The following is a 20,500-nucleotide window of genomic DNA, read 5'->3' as shown; positions in this document are numbered from 1 at the left end:
TGATTACTTCAAGCTCCTTCAATTTAATCATAATATTTAAATATTTAGGAGCCCGATAAGAACCAATCTCTTTCACATTGTTAGACTTTGCGGAGGCTATAATCCTTAGCTTTATGAAGACTGAAGGTTTGCTCAAGAATTTGGCAGAGGATGGTCAAACAATTACTAACTAATATTTTGTGTTTTGACAATGTCCTATAATCCATTCTACTTTGTGTGCCACTCTTAAGTGCAGAATCTTGGGAAGTACAAAAACATCTATTGTCTGAAAGTGCATAACTAAGTTCATTGTAGAACACTAAATTGTCCAACCAAAAAAGTGAAAGTTAAAATTTTTGCAGTAAACGAACTTATCTTTCAACATTTGTTTAGTAACTGTTCCGTGACTTTTTCAGTTATTGGTGTCACGCCCCAAATCCGGATCATGACACGGCCGTGCTATTGCAATCTTATGCACACAATAACACGAAGCCACTTAAAATTTCGTAATAAAAATAAATAGTTTCATTTACTAATGTCATAACATTGTTTTTTTTTTTTTTTTGGTAAAAACGGCTACTCATTCAAATAGATCTAACATGAGTACAACCCGCCCTGTCCGAAGAAATAAAAGACAACAAAGGAGAAGGAGCGTCTATAGTAGACGTCCACAAAACATCCCCGGAATGCCGGGCCACAAAAGAGGCGACCCAGTCGGCGGCCCTGTTCGCCTCTCTAAACACATGACCAATCTGGAAACCGACCATCATCTGAGCCATCCTCCGAGTCTCCCGAATAAGGGGGTGACCGTCACCGTACCTGTCCATCCCCCGGATCCAATCGATCACCACCGTAGAGTCTCCCTCGAGGAACACTCGCTCGGCTCCAAGGACCTGCCTGGCATAGGATAAGCCCTCCCAAGCAGCCCGCAGCTCCGCACCAACAACTGTGATCCCAGGAGTCCGACGCCCACCTGCAGCCACCAACCTACCACCGTGATCCCTGATCACAAAGCCGACCCCTCCAGTCAAACCGTCTAGTGACCTACTGCCATCGAAATTTATTTTGAGATAGCCAAGGGGTGGGGGTACCCAAGAGACAGTAACGAAAAGGATGTCATAACATTGTTCATGAAGTTGGAACAGTACAGAGCTTCTAAAATCTGATTATTACATAACATTTTTAATTACCCCAACCCTGAATAACATCAAGCTCCCTGCTCCTAGTGGTCTTAATCATCTGTAGGAAAAAAAGTAGATAAAAAGGTATGAACTACACAGCTCAGTAAGTAACCAGGTACTATCTTATTGGATCAAGTACAATTATGCCAATGCAGTGATTAAAAAGCCAATAGTTGATGTAAAATAAAACATTTTATAGATGATATACACAAATCAGGTCATAAAGCAATGCATGTTCTATCCATAAAAGTTCATAATCATGATAATGCAAGTCATGTAAAAATATTGCCATTTATCCATACTTTATAAAACATACTCTCAGACGGATGTGCTGCTATGGTCACTATAATTCCATGACAGGGCCTGTTAATCTTAGTCGACTAATTCTGTTATTCGTTACCAACTTTAACCCGTTGGCAGAGGGCCTGTTATTCTTTGGATGCTAGCTCCAGGGTGTCGACTGGCCTCTATTTCTAGAGGTGGTCATAGCTATCTGAGAGTTCATAAATCATATTCTTTTTCTTTCATAAATCATAATCATCATAAATAGGTTTGAAAATGATAAATGGCATTATATAATTTAAAATGCATAAACATGCCTCAAATATCATTTTTCATACAGTCTAACATAATCATAATTTCATAACTCATACACCATCAAATATTCATGAAGGATGCTCTTTAATCAAATTCATGAATTACATGCAATCATATACTTGATCCTAATTTTGAGAAAAATATATCATAAGCAATACATTTTCATAATGATGAATAAACAGTAATTTAAAAACTTTAAGATCAGTGCCAAGGTTACTTACAGCAATATACTTTCCAATTTCTTACGTCCGGGTGACAAATCCTTGATCACCTAAATAAATCACATAGGGGTCACATTATTCTCTATTTATTTCATAATTTTCTAATTTATCATAACATGAATTTACTTGCTTGGATCTCAAGTCCAATTTATTTAATTTAGAGTCCTTGACCTCGATTTAGAACCAGATTGGATTCACGTAGGTCAATTGGTTCTTTAATTAAAGAATTGAGCTCGGTTCCTGATTGGGTCTAGCCCTATCGGGTCAATTTGGTCTTCTGATTATGTTATTGGGCTCAATTTCAAGTCCAATTAGGTTTAATTTTGGTCCAGGGTCAATGTGGCTCATCTAGGCTGGAGTCAGGATCAGCCCAAAGTCAATTCGGTCTCAATTTAGTTAAACTGGTTTTGAATTGGGCTTGATTCATATTCAATTTGGGTCTGCTGAGACTAACTCAGCTTAATTAGGTTCAGACCCAACTCAATTGGGCTTAATTTGGTTTGGATTTAATCCAATTTATAGTTTGGGTTCGTCCGGACTTAGCCCAATCTGACTGGGCTCGGTTTTAGTCAAATTTGGCTAAATCCATTTTTCTTTTCTTTTATTTGGGCCTAACAGGTTTGGACCCGTACTCGGATCAGACCCGTTAGGTCGGACCCGTTAAGGGTCTCTCTCTTTTTTTTTTTCCCTTTTCTTTTCTTTTTCTTTTCTTTTTCTTCTTTTCTTCTTTTTCTTTTCTTCCTTCTTCCTTCCCGAACCTTCTTCTCCCATTTTTTTTTCTTTCTTTTTCTTCTCCTCCTCTTCTCTTCTCCCGATTTCTCCTTCCCCCTTTCTTCCCATTTCTTCTCCCATGGAGGGAGGAGGGCGAGCTCGGGAGGCTTGGGAAGAACGGGCAGCGGCTGATGGCGCCCGGCGGCCGGCCTGCGGCGCCCCCGGCCACACCCGCGGCCGTGCTCGGGGGCGCATCGGCGGCCCGCGGCCGCGTCTGCCTCCCACTGCCGGCGACCCGCGTCCCACGGCCGACGACCCGCGGCCCACGGCCGAGGCCGGCGCCCGCGGTTGCGGCTGTGGATCAACCACCAGTATTTTTTTTATATTCTTCCTCTTCCTCTCTTATTCTTTTCTTCCTCCCCTGCTTTCTTCTCCCGTGGAGTGGAGATCGGACTCGGGGAGGGCCTGAGCCACAGCCGGCGGCGCTCCCCGGCCGGTCAGCGACACCGGCCGCGCCTGCGGCCGCAACTGGTGCTCGCGGCCGACGGCCTGCAGCCGCCGTGGCCTGTGACCGACGCTGCTCGGCCACCCCGACCGACGCCTGTCTTTTTTTTTTTTTAATCTCTAAGCTAGATCTTAAAAAAAATAAATGAAGAAGGGCTTTACCTGCTTTGAAGGAGATCGTTCGTCTCCTACTCCGGCGATGCAGCCCTCTGCTCCGACGGCGTGGGTCTAACACCGGATCCTGCCAACCGTGAAGGTTTGTGAGAGAGGGAGACAAACAGTGGAGGAGGAGGATGAACGGGTGGTGAAATGGTAGCCGATCGGGGCTTCTTGTAGCCTCGATCACTGGGAAGGCGGACGGTTGTAACCGCCCACCATCAGGCGTTACGAATGCCTGCACGATGGTGTAATGCCCTTCCCCCCTCCGTTTCTCTTGGATGTGGGGCGGTTATCACATTCTCTCCTCCTTATTAGAATTTCGTCCTCGAAATTTACATACCTATATTCTCAAAGAGTTGCGGATGTCTTGCTCGCATATCTTCCTCAAGTTCCCATGTGGCCTCTCTCTCCGAATGGTTGCTCCTCTGAACTTTCACATAGGGGATGATACGTCGCCTCAGGACCTGCTCCTTATGATCAATGATGCGTAAAGGATACTCTTCATAAATCAGGTCTCTATCAATCTACAGGGGCTCGTGCTGTACTATATGGCTGGGATCAGGAATGTATCTCCGTAGAATAGAAACGTGAAAGACATTATACACACTGGATAACTCTGGTGGCAAAGCTAGTTTGTAAGCAACCTCCCCTACTCTGGAAAGAATCTCAAAGGGTCCAATGTAGCGAGGATTCAATTTACTATGCCTTCCAAATCTTGTAACACCTTTCGAGGGTGAAACTTTTAAGAATACAAAGTCCCCCTCCTGAAATTTCACTTCTCTTCTTTTCTTATCTGCCCAGCTTTTCTGTCTATCTTGAGCTGCCTTGAGCCTTTTCCTGATCAGTAGAATCTTCTCTCTAGCACTCTGAACTAATTCAGGGCCCAACAACTTCTCTCCAACATCATCCCAATGTAGAGGAGACCGATATTTTCTTCCATACAAGGCTTCATAAGGTGCCATCTGGATGCTAGAATGATAACTATTATTGTAAGCAAACTCCACTAGTGATATATGATCGTCCCAGCAACCTTCCAGATCAACAGTACTATTCCGCAGCATATCCTCCAGGATCTGGATCGTCCTCTCTGACTGACCATCAGTCTGAGGGTGATAAGCAGTGCTGAGTCTCAGATCAGTGCCCATAGTAGTCTCGAAGCTTCTCCAAAATCCAGAAGCGGGGTCCCGATCAGATACAATGCTTACTGGTACCCCATGTAAGCGCACAATATAATTAATATACCTCTGAGCCAGCCTGTTAAGTGAAGTGCCAATCCTAAAGGGTAAAAAGTGAGCTGACTTCATGAGGCGATCAACAATCACCCATACTGCATCATTCCTCCTTACTGTCTTTGGAAGTCCCGTAACAAAATCCATAGTAATGTGCTCCCATTTCCACTCTGAAATCTCTAATGGTTTTAGCAAACCAGCCGACCTCTGATGCTCAGCTTTTACTTGCTGACATACCAAACACCGAGCTACAAATCCTGCTATCTCTCTCTTCATGCCGTTCCACCAGAAATGTTCCCGTAAATCTCTATACATTTAGTGCTGCCGGGATGAATAGAGAAACGAGACTGATGAGCTTCCTCCAGAATCTCTCTTTTTAGATCAGCATCCCTGGGCACACATAATCTACTGCCAAAACGCAGAGTACCATCCGGGTGGATTCGGAGTTCGGGTCGTAACCCTCTCTCCACATCATTTCTAAGCTGACATAAATGTGCATCTATCTGTTGAGCAGCTTTTATTCTTTCTATCAAGGTAGGTTGCACCAACAAACTAGCCAACATACTTCCAGCACCCTTGGTAATCACCTCGATCTGCATCATATCAAAATCTTTCAAAATCTGCTTCTGAGTGGTAAGCAAAGATATGGAGCCCACTGCTGACTTCCTACTGAGAGCATCTGCCACAACATTAGCCTTTTCCGGATGATATTTGATGCTTAGATCATAATCTTTTAGTAGCTCAAGCCATCTTCTTTGCCTCATGTTTAATTCCTTCTGAGTAAATATATATTTTAGGCTTTTATGATCAGTAAAAATCTCACAAGGCTCACCATATAGATAATGTCGCCAAATCTTCAGAGCAAAAACCACTGCTGCCAACTCCAAATCATGTGTCGGATAGTTCTGCTCATATGGCTTCAGCTGTCTAGAGGCATAGGCTACTACTTTATCATTCTGCATTAGTACACAGCCCAATCCTTTCTTGGAGGCATCACTATAGATGATGAAACCCCCAGTACTGGTTGGCAAAGTAAGAATAGGAGCAGATACCAGCCTTTGCTTTAGCTCTTGAAAACTTTGCTCACAATCTTCACTCCATACAAACTTTGCTTGTTTCTGGGTCAGACGAGTCAAAGGAGTAGCGATCCGAGAGAATCCTTCCACAAATCTTCTATAATAACCAGCCAAACCCAAGAAGCTTCTGATTTCAGTGACATTTAAAGGACGAGGCCAATCCACCACTGCTTCAATTTTCTTTGGGTCCACTGATACCCCTTCTTTAGAGATTACATGACCAAGAAATGCAATACTATCCAGCCAGAAATCACATTTGCTCAGTTTGGCATATAATCTATTCTCCTGAAGAATCTGTAATACCACTCTCAAGTGATCTTCATGTTCTTCTTTGCTCTTAGAATAGATCAGTATATCATCAATGAAAACAATAACAAACTGATCCAAATACTGCTTAAAGACCCTGTTCATCAGATCCATAAAAGCAGCTGGCGCATTGGTTAGTCCAAATGGCATAACTAAAAATTCATAGTGCCCATACCTGGTTCGAAATGCAGTCTTCGACACATCATCTACTAGGATTTTCAATTGATGATACCCAGATCGTAGATCTATCTTGGAGAAGACTTGGGCACCTTGTAGCTGATCAAATAAATCATCAATCCGGGGCAGAGGGTATTTGTTCTTCACTGTCACCTTGTTCAACTCCTGGTAATCAATACACAGCCGCATACTTCCATCCTTCTTCTTGACAAATAGTACAGGAGCTCCCCATAGTGAAACACTCGGGCGGATGAATTTCTTCTCTAGAAGTTTCTGTAGCTGAACCTTCAACTCTCTCAGCTCTGCCGAGGCCATCCGATAAGGAGCCTTCGAGATAGGCCCAACACCGGATAAGAGATCGATCCGAAAATCAATCTCCCGATTAGGAGGTAATCCAGGTAGATCATCGGGGAATACTTCTGGATACTCTCTCACAATAGGGATATCCTCTAGCCTTGTTTCTTTTGTAGTGTCTACCACACAAGCTAGGTAGGCCTGACACCCCTTTCTGAGGGCCTTCCTTGCATTCATTGCAGAGATAATGTGCAAAGAGGGATTCTTAGTGGGTGCATCACCCTGATAGAAGATTTTCTGTTCACCAGGTATCTGAAACACTACCCTCTTGCCAAAGCAATCAATGTGAGCATGATATTCAGACAGCCAATTCATACCAAGGATGACATCAAAATCATACATGTCTAACAGTACTAAATCAGCCAAAATTTTTCTGTCCTCTATCTGAATTATGCAGTTTTTATGAACAGAATCCACCACTACTGTCTTCTTGAGAGGGGTAGCAACAAGTAAAGGCTCATCTAACTTATCAGGCATAAGATGCAAGGATGCAGAGAACTTGGAGGATATAAAGGAATGTGTAGCGCCAGAATCAAATAGTACTGAAGCATCAACAGAGTTGATGGGAATCATACCTGCCACAACTCTGTCACTGGCACTAGCATCCTGTCGTGTCAATGCGTACACCCGTGCAGCTCCTCTTTGCATCTGATCAGTTGGTCTAGAAGGTCCAGATTCAACTTTCTTTTTGTTTGGGCAATCTCTGGCTATGTGTCCTGGCTGCCCACATATAAAACAGGCTCCCATCCTCTTCAAGCAAGGACCAGAATGCATTTTGTCACAGTAATAACAAGCCTTAAATTTCTTCTTCTTGTTAGGAGGGCCTTCAAAGTTTCTTGGTCAGTTCATTAGATTCCTTGACGTCTCGGCCCTTTTTTGCTCACCTCTTTCCTTCCTTGATTTCTTCAGATCTGCTTCTACCTTCAGTGCTCTCTCCAGGGCCTCACCGTAGCTGGTAAAAATCAGAACTGACAACCGGGATCGAATTTCGTCCCTCAAGCCTTGCTCAAATCTATTAGCCTTGCTTCTCTCAATCTCTATCATCTGAGGGCAGAACTGACCCAGCTTAGTAAATTTGTTGGCATATTCTAGCACAGTCATATCATCTGTCTGCCTCAGAGATAAAAATTCATTTTCTTTAAATATTCTGACTGACTCAGGAAAATACTGGTCATAAAACATATTCTTGAATTCCTCCCATGTCGGTAGCTCGTCCTCACCCTCGAGGGCAGCTTCAATAGCCGTCCACCAGAACTCTGCATTCCCCTTCAGCATAGGGATAGCCAATCTGACCTTTACTTCTTCGGGATATTGCAAGGCTTTGAACATCTTCTCTACCTCCCGAATCCAGGTCTCAGCAACCAGAGGGTCAGCTCCACCGTCAAACATAGGTGGGTTGAGCCTACGGAATCGCTCATAGTAGGACTCAATGGACTGTGCAGGTCGGACAGTGGCCTGCACCTGCTGCTGCATCTGCTGCTGCACCTGCTGCTGCATCTGCATCTACTGTTGCATCTGCTGCTGCATCTGTTGCTGCATTTGCTGCTGCATCTGAAAGAGTTGAGTCATCACCTGACTTGCTCCTACAAAATCGGCCTGGGTGGCAGCTGGGTTAGGAGTTTGCTCGGCTGGCTGCCTGGCAACTCCTCTCCCTCTTGCTCCTCTCCTCCGAGCTGCAATATTTGCCAAGACTTCATTCTCTCTGTTCCTCATTTTCACCTAAAAAAAAAAAAGCATAATTCAATTAACTAATTTTCTTTATTTTGAATATGCCGAATTTAATTTAACGGGACTTAACTACCCATTTCCCTTACTAAAACTTTTTTTTTTTACCCTTTATTAAACCTATTGCTCTGATACCACTAAATGTCACGCCCCAAATCTGGATCATGACACGGCCGTGCTATTGCAATCTTATGCACACAATAACATGAAGCCACTTAAAATTTCGTAATGAAAATAAATAGTTTCATTTACTAATGTCATAACATTGTTCATGAAGTTGAAACATTACAGAGCTTCTAAAATCTGATTATTACATAATATTTTCAATTACCCCAACCCTGAATAACATCAAGCTCCCTGCTCCTAGTGGTCTTAATCATCTGTAGGAAAAAAAGTAGATAAAAAGGTATGAGCTACACAGCTCAGTAAGTAATCAGGTACTATCTTATTGGATCAAGTACAATTATGCCAATGCAGTGATTAAAAAGCCAATAGTTGATGTAAAATAAAACATTTTATAGATGATATACACAAATCAGGTCATAAAGCAATGCATGTTCTATCCATAAAAGTTCATAATCATGATAATGCAAGTCATATAAAAATATTGCCATTTATCCATACTTTATAAAACATACTCTCAGACGGATGTGCTGCTATGGTCACTATAATCCCGTGACAGGGCCTGTTAATCTTAGTCGACTAATTCTGTTATTCGTTACCAACTTTAATCCGTTGGCAGAGAGCCTGTTATTCTGTGGATGCTAGCTCCAGGGTGTCGACTGGCCTCTATTTCTAGAGGTGGTCATAGCTATCTGAGAGTTCATAAATCATATTCTTTTTCTTTCATAAATCATAATCATCATAAATAGGTTTCAAAATGATAAATGGCATTATATAATTTAAAATGCATAAACATGCCTCAAATATCATTTTTCATACAGTCTAACATAATCATAATTTCATAACTCATACACCATCAAATATTCATGAAGGATGCTCTTTAATCAAATTCATGAATTACATGCAATCATATACTTGATCCTAATTTTGAGAAAAATATATCATAAGCAATACATTTTCATAATGATGAATAAACAGTAATTTAAAAATTTTAAGATCAGTGCCAAGGTTACTTACAGCGATATACTTTCCAATTTCTTACGTCCGGGTGACAAATCCTTGATCACCTAAATAAATCACATAGGGGTCACATTATTCTCTATTTATTTCATAATTTTCTAATTTATCATAACATGAATTTACTTGCTTGGATCTCAAGTCCAATTTATTTAATTTAGAGCCCTTGACCTCGATTTAGAACCAGATTGGATTCACGTAGGTCAATTGGTTCTTTAATTAAAGAATTGAGCTCGGTTCCTGATTGGGTCTAGCCCTATCGGGTCAATTTGGTCTTCTGATTATGTTATTGGGCTTAATTTCAAGTCCATTCTTCAATACCTAGCAAGATCATTAAATTACATGTCACTGACATATTTAATTTCTATTTATTTATAATCTTAAAGTCATTTACAACCCATCCATAGGACTCAATTTCATTTTCGGGTCCATAGCCCAATTTAATTTCTGGTTCAAGCCCATGGCCCAATTCAATTTCTGGTTCTGGTCTAATCTACTTCCTGGTTCGGATATGATTAAATTCCTGATTCAGGTCTGGTTCACCTTCTGGTTCGGGTTTGACCCAATTGCTCTCTGGTTCAGGTCAGGGCCCAGCCCGGGTTCAGGCTTCTAAAGCCAAGTTTATTTGAAGCCCACTCCGGAATCAGGCCCATTTCGGAATCAGGCCCATTTCGGCCCACAGCCATTTTTTTTTCTTTTTTTTTCTTTTCTTTTTCTTTTCTTTCTTCTCCATTCTTCCCGAATCTTCCTTTCCGAAGCTTCTCCCTTTCTTCTTCCATTTCCACCGCGATCTCCTCCCCCTCTTCTTGTCCTCTCCTCCCACGAGGCAAGGAGGCTCGGGAGGGACGAGCAACGGCCGACGGCGTCCGGCGTCCGGCCTGCGGCGCCCACGATTGCGCCCGCAGCTGTGCCTGCGGTCGTGCCCGTGGCCGCATCGGCGTCCCGCATCCCACGGCCGACGACTCGCGGCGGAGGTCGGCGCCCGCGGATCGACCACCGGTAAGTATTTCTATTTTATTTTATTTTTCTTCTTCTTCCTTTCTTCTTCTTTTTCTTCCTCCCCTTCTTTCTTCTCCCGTGGAGGGGAGATCGGACCCGAAGAGGCCCGACCCACAGCCGGCGGCGCTCCCCGGCCGGTCAGCGACACCGGCCGCGCCTGCGGCCGCAACTGGTGCTCGCGGCCGACGGCCTGCAGCTGCCGTGGCCTGTGACCGACGCTGCTCGGCCACCCCGACCGACGCCCGTCTTTTTTTTTTTTTTTTTAATCTCTAAGCTAGATCTTAAAAAAAATAAATGAAGAAGGGCTTTACCTGCTTTGAAGGGGATCGTTCGTCTCCTACTCCGGCGATGCAGCCCTCTGCTCCGACGGCGTGGGTCTAACACCGGATCCTGCCAACCGTGAAGGTTTGTGAGAGAGGGAGACAAACAGTGGAGGAGGAGGATGAATGGGTGGTGAAATGGTAGCCGATCGGGGCTTCTTGTAGCCTCGATCACTGGGAAGGCGGACGGTTGTAACCGCCCACCATCAGGCGTTACGAACGCCTGCACGATGGTGTAATGCCCTCCCCCCCTCCGTTTCTCTTGGAAGTGGGGCGGTTATCACAATTGGGTTTCAGAGTTCAGATATAATGGTGGTCAAAGACACTTCACCACAGGCTTCCAGACTTAGTCACCTGATTAAGAAATCAGAACAGGTCAAAGCTATATGTGATTTGAAAACGAGCCGCTCAAAACAGTCATTGTATGTAACGTAGGAATCATAAAAAGATTTGAAAAATATTTGAGTCAGAAGGGAAACGGCACTCAGCACTGTTTGATATTCTTATAGCCATGGCCTGCTGAGCATTCCCAAAGCATGTCCCAGGTGTTCCATGATTTGGGGAACTAGATTGAGTCATTTTCCAAGATGCATTTCTTAGCATGTAAGGTTTCTGGTAAATATGTTTTTGAATAGTTTTCGAGTTCTATAATATCACTATCATGGTGCTGGCTATTTCTAAGGATACTTCATCTTCAAGAAAGCAATTTTTGTCAAAAGAACTTCGACACTATCTTGGTTACGTCCTTTTTTTGATTCTTATGGTATAGCATTTGAGCATGCCAAGAATAGATAAATTTCTTAATTTAGTAACAACTTGTCAGTGTACAGCATCAGAAAGGCACTTTGGCATTGTGCTTTATTTTACCGCCTCAAAATTGATTACTTTTATATGATCTTTTACATTTTAGTTTTTTACTATAAATTCTACTTTTAGTGCATAGCAACCTTCAACTATTATTTTGCTGCTGTAATTAAACTTTGGGTCATCTATGCTTCTACATCTTAGTAATTGTTAAAGTTTTTACATAGTGATGAGCAAGAGTTACACTTTATAGTCAACTAAAGCTTACGCAAGCAAACTGAATATTCTACTACAGGTACATCTAAGAAACTGGCAGATGAGGATTCATGCCCCCCACATCCTGGATTTTATAAAGGCTTGTGCTTGAGATGTGGTCAGCTAGTGGAGGATGATGGGCCTATGCTTTCACTTGACTACATTACTAAGGTGCAATGCTCAAAATTATACTACAGAGCTGTAATATAATCATGATATAGTAACTTTATGTTTCTTATATAATGCAAATGGTAGTGAGGTGGACTGGGTTAGCAGCTTAATGATGCTTACCTAGGTGTATAAGCGATGTTTGTCCTCGAAATGGTCTGGAATGTGGATAACTTATTTTCATTTTAGGCTCACATCCTGCTTCCACATATTTAATTCTAAATAAAATGGTCACATCTTGCATACTGGTGCCAAGAAGTGCCCATTTTTCACAAATTCAGCCTGGTTAGCAGCATGGAGTCGTTGTCAAATTTGAACAGGTTGCATCAGAAACCATATGCAGCTGACAATCTGTCATTCTTATTATTCTGAACTCAATCACCACAGGGTCCTGCATCCTGTCAATTTTCTCCTGCATTGTTTTGGGTTGTGGTGTAATTCTGTGTGCACCATACTTTCATATTCAACCTGTTTGGATGTGATCAGTGTTCAAAAACATGAACCCCAACTCAATTGTACCTAACCCCTTCTCATACAAATCCTACTTCGTTCAGATTTTTTTTTAATGTTAGTAATGGTTAAGGGTTCCATGATATGAACCCTTAATTTTTTATAATTTACATTCGTATTTTTATTTTTTTTAAAAAAATAGCAATCCCGACGCTTTAAAGCGTTGGTAAATAAAAATTGTGGGACGCCCTACGCCGACGCTTTAAAGCGTCGGTAAACTTGAAGCCTACGCCGACGCGTTAAAAATACATTTGCCGACGCTTAAAAGCGTCGGTGATTCTGTTTTTGCCGACGCTTTTATGAGCGTCGGGAAATCCCTGTTTTTGCCGACACTTTCTGTTAGCGTCGGCAAAAACTTTTGCCACTCCGATATCGCCAACGCTTTTGCGACGCTTCTATTTGCGTGGCGGAAACTTTAGCCGACGCTTATAAGCGTCAGTAAAGATTATAAAAAGCGTCGGGAAAGATGAATTTTCTTGTAGTGTGTGTGAGCCCCAAAGAAAGGAGGAGCGTGCGTCCCTCCTAATCTGATTTGGCCTAGGTGTGAGCTCCTAATTTTTAGGAGCTCCATGCCTAGGGCAAGGATACAAAAAGGGAGGCCGGCAGCCTCCCTCTTTGATCTCTTTTTGGTGTAGGCGGCCTCCTACTCTCCCTATCCTCCTTCCACCTTAAAGAAAAGAAAGAAAGAAGGGGCGAGTTCCTTGCTTCCCTTCATCCTTCTTCTTCCTCTCAAAAGGCAATCAAAGAGTTGATTGAAAGTGAGAGGGCTACAACCATCAAAGGTGATTTCTGCAAGGGAGCTAGCACTCTGGTCAGATCTAGATGCTTAGATCAGTCCTTTTTCTCATGTGGATACTCGTAGAGATCGGACATCTGTACGGCTTCAAGCGAGCTTTTCAAGATAACCACGATCATCAGATTGTAGTGAAGATCTACCTTCACAAGGTGAAGATACGATCTTTTCCCTCTAACGATTTAATCTTAATCCATCTACGAACGATCTTTAATTCGTTCATGAGATTGATGACCGTGCATGCATCTTCTGCTGCGATTTTAATTTTCTGCAGCATGCACGTTTTTCCAACATGAGGTACGTAGCTTTCATGGGTTAGCAACATTTTAAAGGAGATTTACCAAAAATTTTAGCACTATTGTTGCACCTATTACTGAATGTTTGAAGAAGGGAAGGTTTAAACGGGGAGAAGAAGCAGAGAAGACTTTTTCTTTGATTAAAGAAATATTATGCATTGCACATATGTTGGCTTTACTGAGTTGGGGCTGTTCTATCTTAAGATGGGAGGCAAGTTGCATTTTTCAGTGAGAAGCTTAGTGATGCCACGTAGAAGTGGTCTATGTATGATCAAGAGTTCAAGAGTTTTATACAGCTGTGAGAGCTTTGAAGCATTGGGAGCATTATTTAGTGCAGAAAAAATTTATTATGTATACATATCACCAAGCATTGAAGTTTTTGAATAGCCAGAAGCATCTAAATAACACACATGCTTGGTGGTCTACCTATTTGCAAAAGTTTCCTTTTGTTATTCGTCATAAGTCAGGAGCTCTTATTTGGATTGCTGATGCTTTGAGTCGCAAAGCTACTTTACTTGTGACTACGAGTCAAAAGGTTGTTGGGTTTGAGTGCCTAAAGGAATTATATGCCGAAGATGAAGACTTTAAAGATTTATGGGCGAAGTGTTTGGCGAAACAATCTATAGGTGATTTTCATGTCTATGATGGATATTTGTTTAGTGGGAATTGCTTATGTATTCCTAGAGTTTCTTTGAGAGAGAAGCTTATTCGGGATTTGTATGGAGGTGGTCTCAGCGGTCACTTGGGGAGAGATAAAACTGTGGCTCTTCTGGAGAAGAGGTATTATTGGCCTTAGGTAAAGAGGGATGTGGGAAATTTTGTGAGAAAGTGTTTTGTGTGTCAGACAACAAAGAGGTAGACATAAAATACAGGTCTTTACACTCCTTTACCTGTTCCTAATGATATTTGAGAGGATTTATCTATGGATTTTGTGTTAGGTCTACCACGTACACAGCGAGGAGTAGACTTTGTGTGTTGTGGTTGACAGGTTCTCCTAGATGGTGCACTTCGTTCCTTGTAGAAAGATATCTGATGCATCCCACATTGCAAGGTTATTCTTTCGGGAGATTGTCAGGCTACATGGGGTTGCACAATTTATTACTTCTGATAGGGATTCTAAATTCCTAAGTCATTTTTGGATTACTCTATGGAAGATATATGATACTTCTTTGAAGTTCAGTAGTACCGCACACCCGCAGACAGATGGTCAAACAGAGGTGGTGAATAGAATGCTTGGGAATTTGATTTGTAGCATATATGAAGATAAGCCAAAGTAGTGGGATCATGCTTTGCCACAAGCTGAGTTTGCGTATAACAATGCAGTCCATAGAGCTACTGGTAAGTCACCTTTCTCATTGGTTTATTTGAAGTAGCCAAGGCATGCAGTGGATTTGGCATGCCTATGCAAAATTCAGGGAAAGAGTGTTGCAACGGAGAACATGGTAGAGCAAGTTCAGGCTGAGGTTAAACAGAAGCTGGAGGAGACTAATGCTTAGTATAAAGCAGCAGCAAACAAGCATTGTCAACACAAAGAGTTTCAAGGAGATATTGTGATGGTGTTTTTACGCAAAGAGAGGTTTCCAGTGGGGACTTACAACAAGCTCAAGCCAAAGAAGTATGGTCCCTACAAAGTTTTGAAGAAGATCAATAGCAATGCCTATGTCATTGGTTTGCCTTACACTACAATAAAAGAGGAAAAAGCCGATGCTTAACTGCCGACGCTAGGGGAAAGCGTTGGCAAATTCTGCTCCTGCGCCAAATTTTTCCGACGCTTTTTATGAGTGTCGGTAATTTGAAGCAGTGAACGACACTTAAAAGCGTCGTCGTAGAACTAAGACCAAACGATGCTTTAACGCGTCGTTCTTTTGGCCTAAGACGACACGTATAAGCGTGGTTAATTGAAACGCTAATACGGCGCTTATAAGCGTCGCCGAAGCCCGTTTAAAACCCAGCGGCTGAGCCCGAGCCTGCATACGTGCCCCAGCTACTCCCGATCGAGCCTCCTCATTCTCCTCTCCGGCGCTGTCCTAGCCTTCGTCTTCCTCGTCTCCGGCGCTGCCTTAGCCCCCATCTTCCTCCTCTCCGGCGCTGCCTTAGCCCCCATCTTCCTCCTCTCCGGCGCGGACCATCCGACTCCTACCTCCTCTCCTCCTCCCTCCTCTCCGGCGTCGACTGACTGACCCCAACCCGCTCCGCCCAAGGTAGTTTTCTCCTCCTCCCTCCTCTCCCTTCGTCTCACTTGTTCTCCTCCTTCTCCTCCTCCTCTTCTTCGGGTGTTCGTGGGTTTTTTTCCTTCTTTAATTTGTCCTCTTGCCCTCAAGCCTTGATTGAGCTTCGCCTCCGCCCGAGGATCTTCTCCTCCTCCCTCCTCTCCGGCGTCGGCCGACCGGCCCCAAGTCCCGATCGATCCAGGCCCGCCTCCGCCCGAGGTATTTTCTAAAAGCAAAGACTTCCTTTGTTATGAAACTAGTCTGTCATGTTTCTATTGCAATTTAAGGTTCTAGATGAAAGATGGATCAAATTTAGGACTGAGATTGAATACACGGCTATCGAGTGGAAATGGAGGCAGTACTTCATGTGTTTCTTATCTCTGAATACTTCCTTAGTCTTTGCATGAGTTTTGCTTTGCGTTGTTACTTGTTGTGTTGTTGTTTTGGGTTGTAATTGATTGTTATCTGCCCGATAGAATTCATTAATCTATTGTTATGCAATTGGATCAATTGGATCAATTAATCTACTATTTTGGGTAGTACTTTGTGTGATTCTTATCTCTGAAAAGCTATGCACTGACAATGGTGGTAGTTAACTCTTTTTCAGTCAATTGGATCAATTAATCTATTCCAATGTAGAATTATAGTACTTTTTTTGGTACACCAGAATTATAGTTCTTGAGTGTTGAAGAGAGGTGATGGAGATCGTTCTCGCGGATTATTTCTGTGAGATACGGGGTTGAAGTCGGCAGCCCCAGCCGACTTCAGCCCCGATCCTGATATGGGAGGAACCGGAGAGGATCGCCATCCTCTCCGGCTCCTCCGAGGGACCAAAAGGGGCAAGGACGCCGCGGGTATTCCGCGGCGCCCCCCCTAGCCAATCCGCGGCCAATTCACGGCCGCGGATCTCGCCCGACCGCCGTGATTTTCGCGGCGGAGGGCCGTTATGGTGGGGACGATAAAAACCCCACCCTTTCTTCCCTAGGGCACCACCGAACCCCCCTCCTCTCCTCCTTCTCCTCCCTCTTCTTCCTCTGCTCTTGCCTCCCAAGTGGCTGGCGGGCCGCCGGATCCACCACCATCACCACCCGTGCCCTCCCCTGTTTTGGGATCCACTTCCCTTTCGGAAAGCGTCGCCGTCGCCACCGCTTGATCGCCGGATTGAGCAGCCTCGACCGAGATCCCACTGCCTCTGCCACCGCCGGTAAGCCTCCCTCCTCCTTGCTTTCATGGATTTTGTTCTCCCTGTTTCAGCCCCAAGCAACCGAGTCGGTTGCTTCTCCTTCCCGTCGGCCACAGCAACAGTCGCCGGCCGCCATGGCGGCCGGCTACCCGTCGACCGAGGGGTGGCCTCTGGCCACCCCGCCGCCCCCTTCCTCTTCCGCTCTCCCTCTCGGTCTTCCCCTGCCGTGGGGGGGATTGGGGGAGGAAGATGGCCCTACGGGCCGAACAGGGCCCAACATGGGCCTGTTCACAGTGGGCTCGGTTCACTGTGGGCCCAGTTCACTGTGGGCCCAACATGGGCTCGGTTAAAAAAAAAAAAAAAATCCGAAACTGAAATCCAGTTCAGATCTGAGCCCGGAACCTGAATCCGAACCCAAACCCGAAACCCGAAACCCGAACCCATTTGGCCACTAAATGAAATTTTGCAGATAAGCCCTTGACAGTATATTATTTCACAAAAAGGATCTTCTGTATTTTGTATTTGATCCTTATAGAAAAGACTTATTACGTAAAGGTCCCCAACAATATTTATTTAGTCCCCTCACTCAAGTTTTATTATAGAACAGTACCCTATAATTAAGTATTAGTCCCTGCAATAAATTTTATTGTATACAGGTACAATTAGAAGCCAACATTGGGGTCCCTAGTTAGCTAAGTCTATGTGGGCCCATTGGGCCGTATCCGATATGGGCCCTATAGGGCCATGCCCATTATGGGCCAATTCTAGGCCCTGTTGGGCTGTGTCCAATAGAATGATTTCTGGATTTTGCTTAGTTCTGGAATTAACAAGGATTAATTAAATTTAAATAGGTGAACCTGATCCATCTACCTGAAGTAGGAATCAAGCGAGAAGAAGTAAGAAACTTAATACTTCAAGTGTGATTTTCAAATACATAGTTTAAATTCTGAAATATGTTTTGTATTTAGTAAAATGGGTCTGGCATGTTAAATTTCATTTGAAAATTTTATTCTGAAATCCGTAAACTATGACTGAAAAATTTATGAAATCTGTTTTTATATATATATTCTCATCATGGCTATGATCTGTTCTGTTCTGTTCTGGCACCGCCAATGGGGATTATACGTTGGACCTGTCGATTTGTAATCTGTGAGGAACCGGTTTCGACACCGCGCCACCGGTGATTAGAATAGTGGTTTCTGGACACCGTTTCCACCGGTGACTAACAATAGTGATTTCTGGCACTCTGTGCAACCCATGCCACTGGGTTACGTGGCTGTAGCCTAATATGTTGAGATTCTGGTATAAGAGTTTTTGGAAAAATGATAATAAGTTTTGAAAACAACAAAACGATGTTATTTATGATTTATTCCAGACATTATCCTGTATTTTGATCTGATATGCTCTGACCCCACTCTGGGGTATTTTGTTGCTTACTGGGCTAGTGTAGCTCATTATTCTGTTTTCTCCATTTTTCAGATCCAGAGGCTTGATCGCACGGGATTGGGGAGTGCGTTAGAGTTTCCGATGATTCGTCAGTTATTGGCATTTTAGTTAGTTTAGTTTGGACATTTGAATTATGTTGGCATATGTTATTTTGGAGTTTTGTGAGTCCGCTTTTGAACAATTTAAATAATTATGTCATCTTTGAATAGCTGTATCTGCTTTGATATAATTGTTAGATGTATGCCCTAGAAGCCAATTTGGCTGACACATTGTTGATTCTAGGGACATAATTTTGTACTTGACTATTTATTATTGAATAAATAAAAGGCATCTTTTCATTCATATTGTTTATGTGTCTATGAATCGTCCAAAGAATTAATAAGATGATGATACATATTCTCAAGAGTTGAGAATTTGAGCCATGTATCATTGGTGATTAATTTCTAAATGCTCCTGGTCAATGGATCATCACGAGGACGGTGATCGATTCGATCAGTGCACAGATCACTTTTCTTCTGGATGGACGAGACTTGAGTCCACAGTGTAGGGACACTGAAGTGATAGTGCAGGTGCTTGTTAGAGAACAAGGGTACTGAGCGTGACCAAGACAAGAAGTCACTTGGATGTCTATCCACTCGTCAGTGACTTGCTTGATGTTGCAGTAGTGTGACTGGTCCTTTGACCTGCGGTGCTTCGGCTACTCACAGTGAGGTTATTGTAGTTTGACTGCACACATACATGGTCTCTAGCCATATGGGTCCATGCAGTGTAGATTGGCTGCAGTAAGTTCACTGTAGGAGTAGGGTATGCACCTATAAGGAATCTATCGACCTTGATAGAAGAGGAGTGATCCTATGTGATTTGTTAGACTGAGTTCTAAGACCTTGGCCAGGGCAGTAATATAAAGTGGAAAAAGAGTTTTCCACTATCGAACTCAAGTCGAATAAATCTTAACATATGACAGACGATGGGGTTTGACGAGTTGTCCATGACCTCCGTTCTGTAGGGATCCACGATAGTAGGACTGTATCACACGTTAACTGCACCTAGAGGTTCATCATTCCATTCTGCTGGGTAGCCACTACATGCTGCTAGGTGTCACTGGTGGATGGTGGGACTCATAGGGATTATCTCGATGATCGATAAACCCTAATGAGTTGAGTTGGAACCGTTCCAACCCATTGAAAGGAGTTTTCAATGATATAGTGATAGAGATCACAATATATCTCACTACCAGTCAGAATAGAACCTATGGGGTCACACACACTAGAAGTATTGACCGATCCGATGGTTGAAATCGTGATTAGGAATCACGAGTAATCAATTTGATTGATAAGAAGTTGAAGAAGGAACAAAGGGAATTAATAATTGGACTTAAAACAAGAGTCCTACTTCGGATAGGATTCCTAGAGTCCCAATTGGATTAGGACTGGGAATCCTAGTTGGAGTAGGACTGGGATTCCTATTTGGAATAGGATTCCTCAATCCTAATGAGATTAGGAGATTTGAATCAAAATTGGATTCCTACTTGGAGTAGGATTCCTAGAAATCCTAATTGGATTAGGACTTTGGATTCAAATAGAGTCCTAATTGGATTAGGACTGAAATTAAATACATCCTAATTAGATTAGGATTCCTTAAGTCTAAATTAATTAATAATCTAATGAATCAACATGACTCCTAATTGGATTAAGATTGAAGAGTTCAATTGAGTCATGGTTCATTCAAGTCCTAATTGGATTAGGACTAGCATAGATTGAACCCAATTAGCTAATCCTAATTGGATTGGGATTAAACCATGAGAGAGGCACCTAATCCTCTTTGGAAGAGGATTAGGTTAACCAAGTAAGAGGGACATCAGCCCCTCTCACTTGGCTAGGGCGACATGAAGAGCTAGGGCCGGCGCCCTCTTCTTTGGTAAGTTGTCATGGAGCTCCTAATTGTTAGGAGCTCCACTCCCTTTAAAAGGAGGACTAGGGCCGGCCCCCCTGATGGATTGAAACCTCTCTTCCTCCAAGCCGTGGCCCTCTCTTTTCCTTGGTGTTTTCAGCCGCAAGCAAGGGAAAAGATCTCCGAGTGTTGGCGGCCTCCTTCCCTTCCCTTCCTTCATCCAACGCAAGGAACAAAAGAAGGCTGCGTAGGGTCATCTTCTTCCTC

At 43.2% G+C, this 20,500-nt stretch overlaps 2 long non-coding RNA genes across 2 annotated transcripts; one reads left to right on the top strand and one right to left on the bottom strand.

Moving 5' to 3' along the window:
- Nucleotides 1-528: 528 nt before the first annotated feature.
- On the bottom strand, nucleotides 529-10,722 carry LOC120109417. The gene is made up of 3 exons (XR_005510303.1): nucleotides 10,670-10,722; nucleotides 1,979-2,028; nucleotides 529-1,218 (listed from the first exon to the last, which is right to left on the bottom strand). It is a non-coding gene; the product is annotated as an uncharacterized LOC120109417 (long non-coding RNA).
- Nucleotides 2,753-11,125, top strand: LOC120109418. Its single transcript, XR_005510304.1, has 2 exons — nucleotides 2,753-3,060; nucleotides 10,681-11,125. It is a non-coding gene; the product is annotated as an uncharacterized LOC120109418 (long non-coding RNA).
- The last annotated feature ends 9,375 nt before the right edge of the window (nucleotides 11,126-20,500 follow it).

This window comes from Phoenix dactylifera, unplaced genomic scaffold (assembly GCF_009389715.1).
Source record: "Phoenix dactylifera cultivar Barhee BC4 unplaced genomic scaffold, palm_55x_up_171113_PBpolish2nd_filt_p 002151F, whole genome shotgun sequence".
In the NCBI taxonomy this organism is placed as follows: Eukaryota; Viridiplantae; Streptophyta; class Magnoliopsida; order Arecales; family Arecaceae; genus Phoenix; species Phoenix dactylifera.
This window is presented reverse-complemented; position numbering and strand designations above follow the sequence as displayed.